Here is a 15,775-nt window from a genome sequence, read left to right as displayed (position 1 = left end):
CCTTCTCGCAATGGTTCAAGAAGACGGAGTCAATCTTTGAGATCTGCTCCTGTCCGAAAGGGAGCAAGGTCAAATTTTCCGCCTACACCTTTGCGGACCGAGCTATGACATGGTGGAATAGCCATGTCAAGTCACTATCTCTTATAGTGGCGAATGCTATCAGCTGGGAAATTCTTAAAGAGCTCATGATCGAAGAATACTACCCTAGGGGCAAAGTTTAGAAATTGGAGCAAGAGTTCTGGAGCCTAACCATGAAGGGTTCCGATATAGTTTCCTACACTGCCAGATTCAGCGATCTGGTAGTACTATGTCTAGGAATGTTCGTTCTAAAGCAAAGAAGGTGGAGAGGTATATCTGGGGGCTGGTGCCTCCATTCCAGGGGAATGTACTAGCTTCAAACCCCGCTACCTTAGATAGTGCCAAACGATTGGTACAACGGCTCATTGACCATGGGGTCCGTACCCCGTGAACAACAACCCTAGCCATCTCAGAACCCCCCAAAGCCGCTGATAACAAGAAGAAATTGTAGGATGACAAGAAGAAGAACGTTGGGCAAAAAGCTGCCAAAAAGAAGCAGGTCGTAGCGGTTCATGCTGCGATAACACCTGCCGCTGCTGTGCCAGTAAAGCGGTACGTGGGGAGTTTGCCGAAGTCCAACAAATGCAACTTCCACCACACTGGACCCTACCAGGAGATGCAGTGCTCTAACAGAAATAGGAAGGGACACACTGCCCGTTTCTATAAAGCTACGGCAAGGCCAATCAACCATGTCCCCGACGTTGGTGTGGGCTAGGCTTGCTACAGTTGTGGTGAGGTGGGCCACTATAAAAGGAACTGCCCGAAGGCAAGGAATACCGCTGGATTGGGAAGCGTTTTGGCTATAGGCCACGAGGAAGTAGTTGCCGACCCCACAGTTGTCACTAGTACATTTCTCCTCGATAACTCTTATCCATGCATTCTTTTTGATAGTGGAGCGGAGAGGAGCTTCGTGAAACAAAAATTTGCTCACTTACTTAGTCAAAAATCATGAGCACTTAAAGAACCGTTCACTGTAGAAATGGCTAACGGAAAGAGTGAGAGCACTAGCATTATATACATAGGATGTACTCTAACTCTAGACAGCCATTCATTTTCAATCAACCTCATGTCGGTCTCAATTAAAAGTTTCGACGTCATTATTGGCATGGATTGGTTGAGTCTGCATCGTGCCAACATCATGTGTTACAAAAAGGTTGTTCACCTTAATCTGCCGTCTAGCGAAACTCTAGTAGTTTATGGCGACAAACCTGACATGAACCTTTCTACCATCTCGAGTATTCAAGCCCAGAAGTAATTGCGAAAGGGATGTCGCACATTCCTTGCTCATGTTGTCGATGTGAGCCAAGAGACGAAAGACATAAAGAACATCCAAGTGGTATGCGATTTTCCTGACATCTTTCCAGAAGAACTCCTAGGATTACCTCCGCAACGTCAAGTCAAGTTCAGAATCGACTTAGTTCCAGGGGCTACCGCAGTAGCCAAATCGTCCTATCGCCTAGCACCAGTTGATGCAAGAACTATCCGGTCAACTTAATGAACTTACGATTGTTAGAGGAAGATGTCCCGAAGACAGCCTTCCTAACGTGTTACGGACACTACGAATTTATGGAGATGCCATTCGGATTAACTAATATGCCCACAGTATTCATGGATTTAATGAATAGGGTATGTTGTCCTTACTTGGATCAGTTTGTCATTGTATTCATTGATGACATACTTATCTACTCTCATAGTAAGGAAGAGCATAGTAAGCATCTATATCAGATCTTGGAAACATTACGATCAGAGAAACTTTACGCGAATTTATCTAAATGCGAGTTTTGGATTCGGAAAGTCGAATTCCTGGGTCACGTTGTTAGTGAAGAGGGAATTCATGTGGACCCTTCCAAAATCAAAGCCATTGAGAATTGGTCAGCACCGAAGATGCCTACAGAAATTTATCAATTTATAGGCCTCGCTGGCTACTATCGTAGGTTTATTCAGATGTTCTCTAGGATCGCGAAACCGCTTACTATATTGACCGAGAAAGGTTTGGCCTTTGACAGGGAAGATAAACAAGAGCAAGCATTCCAAACGCTGAAACGATCCTTATGCACCGCATCGATACTATACCTCCTAGAAGGAATATAAGTCTTTGTGGTCTATTGTGATGCATCAAACTAAGGGCTCGACTGTATTCTGATGCAACGAGGTAAGGTTACGCCTATGACTCAAGGCAACTGAAGACACACGAGATCAACTACACCACACATGATATTGAGTTAGGAGCAGTTGTGTTTATTCTAAAGACTTTGAGACACTACCTGTATGGTACAAAAGCACTATCTTTAGAGACCACAAGAGCTTACTACATATATTCGACTAGAAGGAGCTCAATATGAGACAACAACGATGGGTTAACCTACTTAGTGATTACGAATGCGAAATTCGTTATCATCCGGGTAAAGCCAACGTAGTAGCTGACGCTCCGAGTCGGAAATAATACTTTGGTCGTAGAGTCAATTCATTGACTATGACTATCCATTCACACTTGTCCACTCAAATTAAAGAGGCTAAGCTCGAAGCCTTGAAACCTGAAAAAGTGGCGGGTGAATCCCTGAGAGGGATGGATAACAACTTGAAAGTCAAGGGTAGAGGAGCCTTATTGTCACACCCCCAAACCAGAACAGCAGAATCGTTCGAGGGTGGATGACTTCATGTAGTATCGCCACAATTGAATACATAGTAAAGAAAGCAATACAACCATCACATGTAAAATTTAAAAGTTTATATTGTTGAAAGGTACTTGTTTCAAAAGAAATTACAATATGTTGTTTAAAATGAAATTAAACTAACGTCGCAGCGTGCCTTCTTGTAAAGCTGCAGTTTACCTGTATTACTGAATCCCTGAGAAATGCAAGTGGTTTTGAAAGAGTAGGTCAACATTTAAGCTGGTGAGTTCATAAGTATTTAGTGACAATGTTTATATGAAATGAATGAAAATGGTTTGTACATGTTAAATGTTCCTAGAAAATCCCATATTTTCTACAATAGTAGATGGTAGTTTGATTTTTCCAAAACTGTAATGCAATAGTGCTTTTCGTGTCTATAATAGTAGTTTTATGTGTAAATCGTTAAGGCATTTGAAAAACCCCGTAAATCAATGTGTTTATAATACTCCATGTGAGTCTTATAACCATTCTTTTTTACCAGGATGCCTATATCAACGTTCTTCAGGCGTTGGAAAGTTATGACGTTTGTCACCCCAGGCATGTCGGCCTAGCTGTAGATAACAACTTAGGTGCGGGATTGTCAATCCTGTATAGATCTATACACAAGTATCACGCTCCCCCTACAAGGGATTATGATATATAATACAGGACTTAAAATGCATACCCGAAAGTACGTGAAACGTCTCACAAAATTTAGTATATAACAGATTTACGTATGAAAATGTCCATTTGTTCTTGTATATGAAAATATCTCTTTGATGTAGTGTTCCTAGTATGTAAATGTTCATGAGTTTCTCGCAAACTATACCTATAATAGTTTTTCAACGTGTGTTTCGTTCATATAGTAAACCCTAGTGTAATGCTCACTCGTTATGTAAACTATAACTTGTAAAGTGACCTAACTGGCCACATATACTTAATGTATAAATGAAGTGTTTGATTCATATATATATATATATATATATATATATATATATATATATATATATATATATATATATATATATATATATATATATATATATATATATAAACACGTTTTATTTCCACAAGACAAGGTGTTATTGAGAATATATATTTCATACGAAAATACTCATGTAGTAGTTTATGAATCACATATCATTACTTAGATAAAAAGTTTATGTAGTGAAACTTTAGGTTACACACGATAATAACCGCGAGTTTACTTGCATGTCCCCCCTTTAATATTCTATAAAAGCATTTATCAAACATTTAAAAGCATAGTTTATAGGGGTATGAACTCAGTTGATAGATCGAAGAAGGCGAGACGAAAACTGAGCAGAACTTTGAGTTGAGAAAGTGGATTTTTCTCGGGATTCTCGTGAATCTCGGGAGCGCGAACTACCTTCGGGGCTTGAGTATTGAAACCGGGGCTTCGGGATATCACGTGCACGAAAAACGAGGTAAAAACACAAGAAAGAGGAGAGAAAATGATCAATTTCTCCGGAACCGTTGCATCCCTTTTATACGGGTTGGGAACCGCCTCGGTACGCTGGGCGTACGCGGTTATGCTGGGCGTACGCATGCGTCATGTGTGACCGCATCCTCGACTGCCTATGAGCTTGGATGGGACTGGGCATAGCGCTGTAGAGGGGCGACGTGGACGTTCCGAGACCTAGTCCTCGAGTACGCTGGGCGTAACTCGGATTGGCCCGGTCACTCCCTCTTCGGATAATACCGAAATTTTATTTAAATTTAAATTTTAATTATTTATTAAACTTCAAAAATTCATATCTTCTTCATACGAACTCTGTTTTCGACGTTCCTTATATCCACGCGTAGGTGAGACTACGCTCTACAAGTTTCGTTTAGACTCTGTCGGCAAATTTTGAAATTATTATTATTATTTATTTTTAAAAGGTCGGGGTAAGAAAAGTTCGTTAGAAATCCATAACTTCTTTATCCGATGTCGGTTTTTGCTAGAATTTTTACCGTTGAAATACCATTTTCGAGACCTTCGATTCCCATTTAGGTCATTCCGGCCAAAAGTATCTTGCTCTCTGTTTTGAGTATTTAGCTGTCTACTGCTATACCGAAGTTGGAAAAGTCATAACTTCCTCATTCGAAGTCAGATTTGGACGTTCTTTTTTTATGTACGCTCACGGTTTAATGATATCTAACATAGTAGGTAACAAAATAGAGACTTTTGTACATTTTATTTTCAAAGTTAATTTTATTATTTTCAAAAGTGGTTACAATACTTGGTTTTTTAAAGTTATTACATAGATTCGAAATATCAGGTTGTCACACTTATACTTCATGGATCGGATGTGGACATCGAAACACGGTGTTTTTAGAGACTTGGTCATGACCGAAGCGCACAACGCTCAATATTCCGTCCATCCAGGTTCAGATAAGATGTATCTGGATCTTAAAAATTTATACTGGTGGCCTCACATGAATGCAAATATTTCTACCTTCGTAAGTAAATGCCTTACTTGCGCAAAGGTTACGGTCGAATACCAAAAATCATCAGGTTTACTCCAACAACCGGAGTTACCTGAATGGAAGTGGGAGCGGATCACGCTGGACTTCATAATGAAGTTGCCCAAGGCAACGGGTGGTCTCGATACCATTTGGGTGATCGTAGACAGGTTAACCAAGTCCGCACACTTCTGGCTATCAAAGAAACTGACAAGATGGAAAAACTTACTAGAACATACATTAAGGAGATAGTACAACTGCAAGGTGTCCCCATATCCATTATCTCTGATAGAGATAATAGATTTACTTCAAGGTTATTGCAGTTGCTACAAAGTTCCCTAGGAACTAGGCTGGACATGAGTACAACCTACCATCCACAAACCGATGGACAAAGTAAGAGGACTATTCAAAATCTGGAAGATATGTCGCAAGCCTGTGTGATTGACTTTGGAAAAGGCATGGGATATTCATCTACCCTTTGTCGAGTTAACCAACAATAATAGTTATCACAAGAGCATAAAGGCTGCTCCATTTGAAGTCCTCTATGTCCGTAAGTGTTGATCCCCTTTGTGCTGAGCTGAGGTGGGAGACACACAGTTAGCTAAAGGAAGTGTTCCTGACAACACTCTCATAGGTCCGGAAATCATTCGGGAAACGACAGAGAAGATCATTCGAATCCTTGAATGATTGAAAGCCTCTAGAGACCGTCAAAAAAGCTACGCAGAGAAAAGAAGGAAACCTTTGGAATTTCTGGTTGGCGACCGTGTTTTATTGAAGGTCTCACCCTGAAAGGGCTTGATGCCCTTCGAAAAGCATGGATAGCTAAATGCAAGATACGTAAGGCCTTACGAGATTCTCGCTAGAATTAGTCCTATAGCTAACAAACTCAATATACCTCACGAACTCAATAACGTACATTCCACTTTCCACATCTCGAACTTGAAAAAGTGTTTGTCCGACGAGACTCTTGTAATCCCACTCGATGAGATCGAGATCAACGAGAGCCTCAAATTTGTGGAAGAACCAATAGAGATCATGGACCCAATGGTCAAGATAACGAAGCAAAGCCGTATCTCGATAGTGAAGGTTTGCTGGAATGCCAAGTGAGGACCTGAATTCACTTGAGAGCGTGAGGATCAAATGAAATTGAAATATCCTCATCTTTTCGTTTAGTTATTTGTAACTACTTCATTTTTTAAACTCTAATTTTGAGACGAAATTCTCTCTAACGGGGGATGATGTGACAACCCTAAAATTCTATCTTCTACAACCATTCAGTCAAAGTCAGACTTGTTTTTGCTAACTTTTAGCCCTTTTTAGAGTCTGTTTGAGCATCCTAAGCCTAGTACCACCAAGGATCGGGTGTTAGGAAGTATCTTCTTGAGTCCATTGAGCACCAAGCAAGCTAGAAACTTCATCATGTGGAATTTACAACCACACCATGTGAGTTTACGGCTGTAAACTCATGCCTTTAAACATGATATCCCATCGCGTTTCTTCATTATTCACCATTACACCTCAAGAACTCGAATTCTCTCTCAATTATCATCCTGAACTTTCATCTTGATCTTCAATCTAGTAAGTAATACTTTTATTTTCAGGTTGATATTCCTCTATATCTAGTGAAGATACGTGATTTCATCCATGAAATATCTTCTTTTCGTTAGATCTTCAAGAGTTCTTCATTTCATCAAGAACACCAAGAACACACACTAGTGTTTTGGTCCAAAATCAACATTTTTAGCTTTTATATCGTAAGTATTACTTCCCTATACTCAATATCTAGTTGCAACACATGTTAAACACCTTAAATTCATCCATTTTTCAAGAACAAGAGGTGTTTACGGCCAAGAGCATCTCCCTTGGCCATAAACCCTAGTTAGAGGTGCTTATGGACCATAACTCCTTCCTAAGGCTTGGACTTGAGTCTAGAACACTTCCTTGATGTTTATAACACCTTAAAACACCATTTGGTACAAATCATCATGAGTTTATACCTTGATTAAAATCCAGTTTAGTCGATAGTATGGTACAATCAAATCACATTATACCTTGATAAAAATCCAGTTTAAGGTAGTTAGTACAGTTGTAGTTACTATAATACAACATTACAGTGCTATATTATTTTCCCATTGCATTCACTTTGTGATCTTCTCACATAAACATTAATGTATAAACTATATTTTGTTAATGATAGTTATACTTGGGAAAATTACACACTTTTAGAAGAAACGAACATACATAACAGTCGGCCCTTGGTAGAAGGCCACTTCTAGTAGAACATATAGGATTTTCTAGGAGATACAAACATTTACAAAGTTTTACAAACTTATACATTCAAACACTTGCAAATGTTTTCATACAAATAATGACACTAAAAATGCTTATGAACTCACCAGATTTAAAGCTGATAAACTCTTTCAAAATAACTTGTATTCTCAGGTCATCAGTAGACAGGTACCGATGCCAGCTTTTAAGAAGATGGAGCACATTCAAGACTCATCTTTTATTTTGATTCATATTTTTGGTGTCTTATAAAATGTTCAGAAAAATTGTATTAAAATACATTATTAATGCAATGGATGATGTTGTTTTCTTGTTTACTATTATTCTTTGTTGTGATACTGTACATCACGTCCTCCACCCTAGAACATTTTACGTCATTCTGGTTTTGGGGTGTTACAACTGTTGTGTCACGTTTTTCAACCAGAGTCTCCTGGTGGGAGAGCGTAAGTTGGTGTATATATCTATACGGGATTAACTATCCTACACCTTGCTTCTAGCTACAATGGGACTTACAGGTCTACGGATGACTAGTGTCATACCATTTCGATACCTTAGAGCGCCGTGTTTTACTAGTCTATCAAGTATGGTTACAATCATATCACATTTTACCTTAATTAACAAACTGGTTTACGGTAGTTAGTACATTGGTAGTAAATTACATACAATACTGTTGTACACTATTACTTTCCCATTGCATTCACATTGTGATCTTCTCACATAAACGATAATGTAAAATATTTTTGGTAATGATAGTCATACTTAGGAAAGATACAAACTTTTACAAAAAACACAACGCACAGAATATTTGGGCCTTTACTTTTAGTAGAAAATAAAGGATTTTTTAGGAGATACAAACCTTTACTACAAATACTTTCAAAATTTTACATCAGACATTTACAAACACTTTCATGCAAGCAACGACACTAAAATACTTATGAACTTACCAACTTTAATGTCGATCTACGCTTTCAAAATAACTTGTTTTCTCAGGTCACCATTATACAGGTACCGATGACCAGGTTTGAGAAGATGGAGCACGTTCAAGACTCATCTCTTATTTTAATTCATATTTTTGGTGTCTTATAAACTATATAGAACACACTTGTATTAAATATATATTATTAATGCAATGGACGATTTTGTTGCTTGTTTACTATTATGCATTGTTGTGACACTCTCGAATGTTTCCGCCGTTCAGGTTTTGGGGTGTGACATATACAATTCATCTTTAGTGCATTACACGAATTTTATATTGCCCTAAAACATTAAGCTTCATATCACTTCCCAAATAACACCTACAAAAGAAAACCATAAGGAAATATTTTTGGATTTTTGTTTTTATAATTTTTGGTATATTGATTTCTCGCCCTTAATTTGTGCATAGGAGAGAAAGAAAATAAAAAGTGTTGTCCTCAAAATGAATCATTTAAAGAGAATGTAAGGAGTATCGGGAAGAAAACTCAAACCGTAATTCACCAATGGAAGTTCGCAACTAGATGATCTGAGAAAAACACGCATATTTCTATCTTGGAACAGATTCGAAAATTCTTGATATCATTAACCACAAACCCCAAGTGTGATCCTTTCCTTTCTTCCTTTCCCGCAAGGGACACATACCCTCACTTAATGTCACACCCCAAAACTAATAACGGCCGAAACCTTTAGGGGCGGAGGGTGTCATGTATAGTATCACAACAAAGAATAATAGTAAACAAGTAAACAACATCATCCATTGCATTAAATATATAATTTTAATACAAGTGTGTTATGTGGTTTATAAGATACCAAAATATGAATCAAAATAAAATATGAGTCTTATATGTGCTCCATCATCTCAAAAGCTGGCCTAGGTACCTATTTACTGATGACCCGAGAATACAAATTACTTTGAAAGAGTTTATCAACATTAGAGCTGGTGAGTTCATAAGTATTTAGTGTCATAATTTGTATGAAAATGTTTGTAAGCGTTTGAGTGTAAAAGTATGCAAAATGCTTGTAGTAATCGTTGTATCTCTTAGAAAAAACTATATTTTCCATTAAAAGCAACCTTCTACCAAGGCATCAAGTGTAGTGCATGTTTGTTCTTTGTAAAAGTGAGTATTTTTACCAAATCGTGACTATCATTAGTGAAAATATAGTTTTTACATTACTCTTTATTGTGAGGAGATCACAAAGTAGATGTAAAGGGAAAATAATGAAGTATTGTAGTATAATAATATTATAACTACTATTCTAGTAACTACATTAATCCAATTGTTAATTAAGGTATAATGTGATGTAATTGTAACCATACTTGATCGACCTAATGAACAACGACGATGTAAGACGTCGAGATGTTATGACATTCATCACCCGTAGACCTGCAGTTCCACTATAGCTAGCAGCAAGGTGTAGGACGGACAGTCCAGTATAGATCTATACAAGAATTCACGCTCTACCTCCAGGAGACTCTGGATACAAGACAAGAAATGACAGAGATGCCATGCCCCGAAGTAGTGCCTCACATTTATGTTACAATGTGTACGTAGTGTATGTCTTCCCTGATTCTCATCATAGTATGTTCTCTAGTATAGTATATAGTGTGTATGAATAGTATGTACTAGTGTATGTTCTCTCTGACTCTCATCATAGTATGTTCAGTTGTATAGTGTAGTGTATGTATTGTTTATAGTGTGTAGTGACTCATGTATGAAGTGACTCTTTGTGTGTTTCTTTGTACAAGCAATAGTAAGTAGTATAACTCTAAACTATACCTATTATAGGTTAATAGTAATGTTGAGTGTATATCTGAATGTACTCAAAATAAGATAACAAGATTTTATGTCTATACATATACACAGGATATATAACTAAGGAGCAAATCACACTCGGATAAATATTAGGGTACTCTAAGTCCACAACCAAACAAGGAATAGGAAATAGAGTGTATTATCAGTCCTAAGTCCTTCAAACCTTACTTATATAATTATATATGTATTGGACATGATTTGACAATATAAGAGTTTAAAGAATTGAAAGTAAAGATTTGGAAACTACAACAAAGTTTTATAAAGAGTTTCACATTTAAAAGTGTTTGATAATCATTTGAAAGTAGTTTTGTTGACAAAACAGTTTTAAGTATAGAAAGTCCATTTGTATGCTAGTTAATAATCACATGTAATTGATATAATAACTTAGTGTGATTCAACTTGTATCCCCCACCCCCGTAAAAGCATTTTAAAACATTTAAAAGGTTGATTAAGGGGTATGAACTCACCTGTAGTGAGTGGATTGTACAGAGGTGTTGGACAAGGTGCTAGGTGTCAAGTGAAGACTTGAACACACACAATGATCCTATATAACATATAATAACACATATACGTATCCAATTAGTCAATTAACAACTAATTAACTAAGTTAAGACACCCTAGGACATGGAAACACTTTGATTAAACTGCTATAGGTACCAAAGGGTTTCATCTAAAGGTTGTATGTCATTGCATTTGAGTTTATGGCCCAAGGACCGCTCCATAAGGAGTTTACAGCCTAAGGTCATTTCCCCCATGCGTTTATGGTCGTAAACTCATGGTACTTAGTGTCATTTGGTGATTTAAGGTCTTATAAGTCAAGATTCAGCATCCTATGATCAAGTCCAAGCCTTAGGAAGCATTAGGGGCACAATAGCACCACTTTATAGAGTTTACGGCCTAAGAACCATTTCTTTATGAGTTTAAGATCGTTAACTCTATGTGCACTTGATATTTTTGATGTTTAAGGTCAAAAACACTTCAAGGAAGTGATCTAGACTAGTAGCCAAGGCTAAGGAAGGGACTAAGGTTCACTTTGCCCCATTTATAAGGGTTTACAGCCCAAGAACATGTCTTGGCCATAAACACCTTTGATCTTGTGTTTCTTTGTGTTTTCTAGTTGAATAAGAAGTGAAACAAGTCTTATAACACACTAGGGTAAGAATACTTACAATAAAAGGGCTTGAAAGGGTGTTCACGGTCCAAAAACACTAGTGTGTGTTCTTGGTGTTTTGAAGAACACTTGAAGATCTAAGTGAAAATGAAGAATGCATGGATGAAATGATGTATAACAACTAGATGTAAGGTTATAACAACAAATCAAGTGAAGAAACACTTATGTTTTTGGAAGATTAGATGAAAGGGGTTATGATACTTGAGAGAGAATGGTGGAAGTTCTTGAGGTGGAAAGTTGGAGAATGAGAAAATGAAGAGTAAACTCATGCTATATGCATGAGTTTGCGGCCCTAAGGGAATTTACGGACCAAACTCCATAAGTTTGGCCGTAAATTCCTTATTAAGGTGTTACGTGTGCATTTGCTACTCCAATACCCTATAGAATACTTCTTTTTATTTGTTCGTTTCAAGAATAATTATTAGAAACACTCAAACGGATTTGAAACCGGCTAAAAATTAGCAGAAATGTATTTGACTTTTATTTGAAGTGCTTGACCATAAAGTTTGTACGAATGAAAATTTCGGGTTATCACACTTAAATTTCTGAGTGTTGTACAATTGGAACAACCACTATCAACATACCAAGGTATGACGATATTCCTCCATAGTTGCTGCAGCACAAAGTGCAGGATTAGTTGGTCTTTGGAACCTAGTCTATTTTGAAACTGGTTTTGATATTGCCATATTTATACTTATTTTTAGGCATTATTTAAGTACATTTTTTATTAAAAAGTTGGTAATTTGTTTAGAATAGTGGTACTTATGAGCTTAAATGTTGTTTACAGCAAAAAAAGAAGACATTTTGAAGAAAAGAGGACTGGAAACATTAAAGAAAGAAACTTGGGAATTAGAGGAGTAAAAGTGAAGTAAATCTGGAGAAAAGGGTTATTCACGACGTGAGAATTAAAGAACTCATGACGTGAATCAATGGTTCTAGAAGATATGTCCGCGGGTGAAGAAGTCCTTGGCGGGCACGGTTATCTACTACTCACGACGTGAATTTATTATTATTCACGACGTGAATTTATGGATAACAGCAATTATAAAGATCCTTGACCTTTACGAATGGGGGACTTTTGGCAGAAGAAAAGGAGTTCCAGGAGACGTTTCAGAAGAGAAGAAAGGTCCTGGAAGAGGGATTTCAACACCAAAAAAAGTAAAGTCTTATATTTAGTTGATTATAAACATGTTTTTCATTAGTTTTAGCTGTGTTAGTTTAATTACTATGATGAGCAGCTAAATCTAGCTACTTTTGCTTAGCTAGATGAAGCTTTGAACTTATGAATAGTTATATGTTTATGGATTAATTTGAGTTGGTAAGAATTGTTTGTGTTTGATTTGTATAACCTAGCATGTTATTATTTGTTTATCTAATTGCTAGATTGCATGTTCTGTGTAGCTTAGTGACCATGAAACTGCATGAACTTATTTACCTAATAATTTAGTGAACATTAAATTGTTAGAGCTAGGATTGACCAATCTTAGTTAGTAATTAGACTGAATAAATATTAGCTGTGCTAGAGAACGTGAATTGTGATCATAATTGCGTTTATACAACAAATCTTACATAGCATATCTACATTCATAATTAGTTCTGTGTTTAATTATGTGTGAACATACATGGTTTAACATGAATTAGTTACTTATTGGTAAGATAGAACTAAATTACTAATATAACTAAAACCCAACTTAATAACCCATAATCATTAGCTAGCCATAAGGAAGAAGTGGATTCACTAAGCAAGAGTGTGTTTTTTATTTAATTTGATTAAGTTCATCTGATCTTGCAAAATCAGATAAAACCCCTTTATTAAATTTGTTAATCAATTAGGTTAATTTAATAGTAAGTAGATTAATTAGTAACACCGTTCCCTGTGATCGACACCCGACTTACCTAAGCTATACTGTAATCTGACTAGGTACACTGCCTATAAGTGCATAGTTAGTCTTAGTTTGTTAGGTTATAAATATTAAAATTAGTGAGTACTTTTGTGCACATCAAGTTTTTGGCGCCGTTGCCGGGGAACGGTGCAGATTATTAGTTTATTAGTTGCATTAGATTAATCGTTTTTTTAGGAAGAAAATCTGCAGAAAGCTTAATTGGTTATTTATTTTGCTAGCTTATCTTAGTTTAATTTTTGTTCTGTTTGTCACAGAGTTCTCGACTTGAGATTCATTATACTCACGACGTGAAATCTGAGAGTTCATTTTTAGTTTTTCTTATTTTAGTCCAGTTTTACGTTTTAGTTTAGCAAGTTGCAGGAGTTAATGACCAGAGGCTCAAACACACCATTGGTGCCACCACTAGAAGATCACGAGTCTGCAATTCACAAGAAAAAGACACCCTTGCAAAAATTGAAGTCAGCCTTCTCTAGGAAGGCGGGAAAGAAGACAGGAGAGTCAAGTTCATCAACGAAGCACGAGAGCAATCTTGAGCATTTGGATCATACACCCGTGCAAACCGAGTACGAAAGCGACACCGAGCCAGAATTTGAAGAACACACGAGTGAACCCGAGAACGAGCCAAGGAACGAGATGGCAGATATTGAAGAAATGTCCATGGGAGCTTACAAGAAGCGGATCCGAGAAGATGTGGGTCCCGGATTAGTCCAACCCGCAATACCTGCCAATGCCACATTCGAGCTGAAGGGACACATATTGACTGCGCTGAAGGACATCTCATTTTTCGGGAAAGATCATGAGGATGCTTTTAAGCATCTAGATGAAGTCAACGACATTGCAGATTACTTCAATGTCCTAAATGTCAACAGGAACACAGTCTTGCTTAGGATGTTGCCCGTCGCTTTCAAAGGAGCTGCTAAGGAGTGGTTAAAAGCACTCCCACCGGGTACAATCACCACTTAGGCTCAAATGCGTGAGCAATTCCTAGACCAGTTTTGCCCACCATCCAAGATAGCCAAACTCAAGAAGGCAATAGCCAACTTTGAGCAACAGCCGGGGGAGTCACTATACGAAGCATGGGAGCGGTACAAGGGCTTACTTTGAAATTGCTCACAACATGACCTAAATGTGCAGCAAGAGATGTCAATATTTTATGATGGGGTCAACGTGATGAAGAGACAACTCCTTGATTCTCAAGGACCGTTGACAAGGAAAAATCCAAGGGAGGTCAAGGAGCTAATTAAAGAATTCGCGAAACACTCCCGCGAATACCATAACCCGAGGCAGGATGGAAGCAAAGGCGGTGGAGGAGCCCAAACTGAAGAAATTGCAGCTGTCATGGCCATGCTGAATAACATGGATCGCAGGATAACACAAATGGACCAGTCGATACACGCCATAAGAGTGGGGTGCGAGCGATGCAATGGTCCACACTTGACCAAGGACTGCAACGTGGATGAATTTGGGAACAGAAAAGCTCAAGTGTGCTACTCTAATGGGGATAAGTTTGAAGAGGACTGGAGGAAACCGAAGAAGGAGTGGCTGCCATATGAAGAATATAAGAAGCAAAAAGAAGAAAAGTATAGGCAGACAGGTCAAGGCCTCTATCAAAAGGAGCAACCACCAGCCGAGAAGAAACCCGATCTAGAGACCATTTTAATGAAATTTATGGAAGCATCGGAAAAGCGACACGAGGCCACGGATTCTGCTATTCTGGAACAACAAACTTTGATAAAGAATCAGCAAGCCTCCATCCATAACCTTGAAGTACAATTTGGTCAACTAGCAACTCTAGTTCATGAAAAATTGTCCCCGAAGAGTCCCGAAGTACAAAACCAATCTCATGTAATGGCCATAGACTCCAAAGAAGAAGCTATCTCGAAGTTCCTGGAAGCATTGGATGAAGAACCACGAACACCCGATCAAAAGAAGAAGAAGATCAAGATCGAAAATCATGAAGCTGCTGAGTTCCAGAAATCACGACGTGAACCTTATATGTTCACGACGTGGGCCCGTCATGAACAGAAAAATTTTGCAGACAGCTCAGTTTATGAGCCGAAGTTGCCTTTTCCTTCCCAAGCCACCCTTAGTCCACTGGAGAGAGAGCATAGAGAGTTTGTCAAGCATGTGAAGGGGATCCCGATTAATACCCCCTTTGTCGAGTCCTTATCCAAAGCTCCCTGTTAGGCGTGTCAAACCCAACAAATAAAGGGGTACGATACACTCCAAAATAATCCCACTATATTACACTAAAAGGTAGTACAAGGAAAGCAGGGTCGATCCACAGAGACACAGGACAATTGGTCTATACCTATTTGCACAAGGTACTATAGTCACCAATAGTAAAAAGAGGGGGGGTTTAGAATGTAATGATTAAACAAATAATTAAAAACATAAGCAATCAATTAAGTGCGTGAATTAAATTCAGAA

At 37.9% G+C, this 15,775-nt stretch overlaps 1 non-coding gene across 1 annotated transcript; it reads right to left on the bottom strand.

Annotated features, from left to right (window-relative positions):
• Positions 1-14,362: 14,362 nt before the first annotated feature.
• LOC145038170 (small nucleolar RNA R71) lies at positions 14,363-14,469 on the bottom strand. The gene has a single exon (XR_013679234.1). It is a non-coding gene; the product is annotated as a small nucleolar RNA R71 (small nucleolar RNA).
• Between the last annotated feature and the right edge of the window lie 1,306 nt (positions 14,470-15,775).

This window comes from Lactuca saligna, chromosome 3 (genome assembly GCF_052625555.1).
Source record: "Lactuca saligna cultivar CGN05327 chromosome 3, ASM5262555v1, whole genome shotgun sequence".
In the NCBI taxonomy this organism is placed as follows: Eukaryota; Viridiplantae; Streptophyta; class Magnoliopsida; order Asterales; family Asteraceae; genus Lactuca; species Lactuca saligna.
This window is presented reverse-complemented; position numbering and strand designations above follow the sequence as displayed.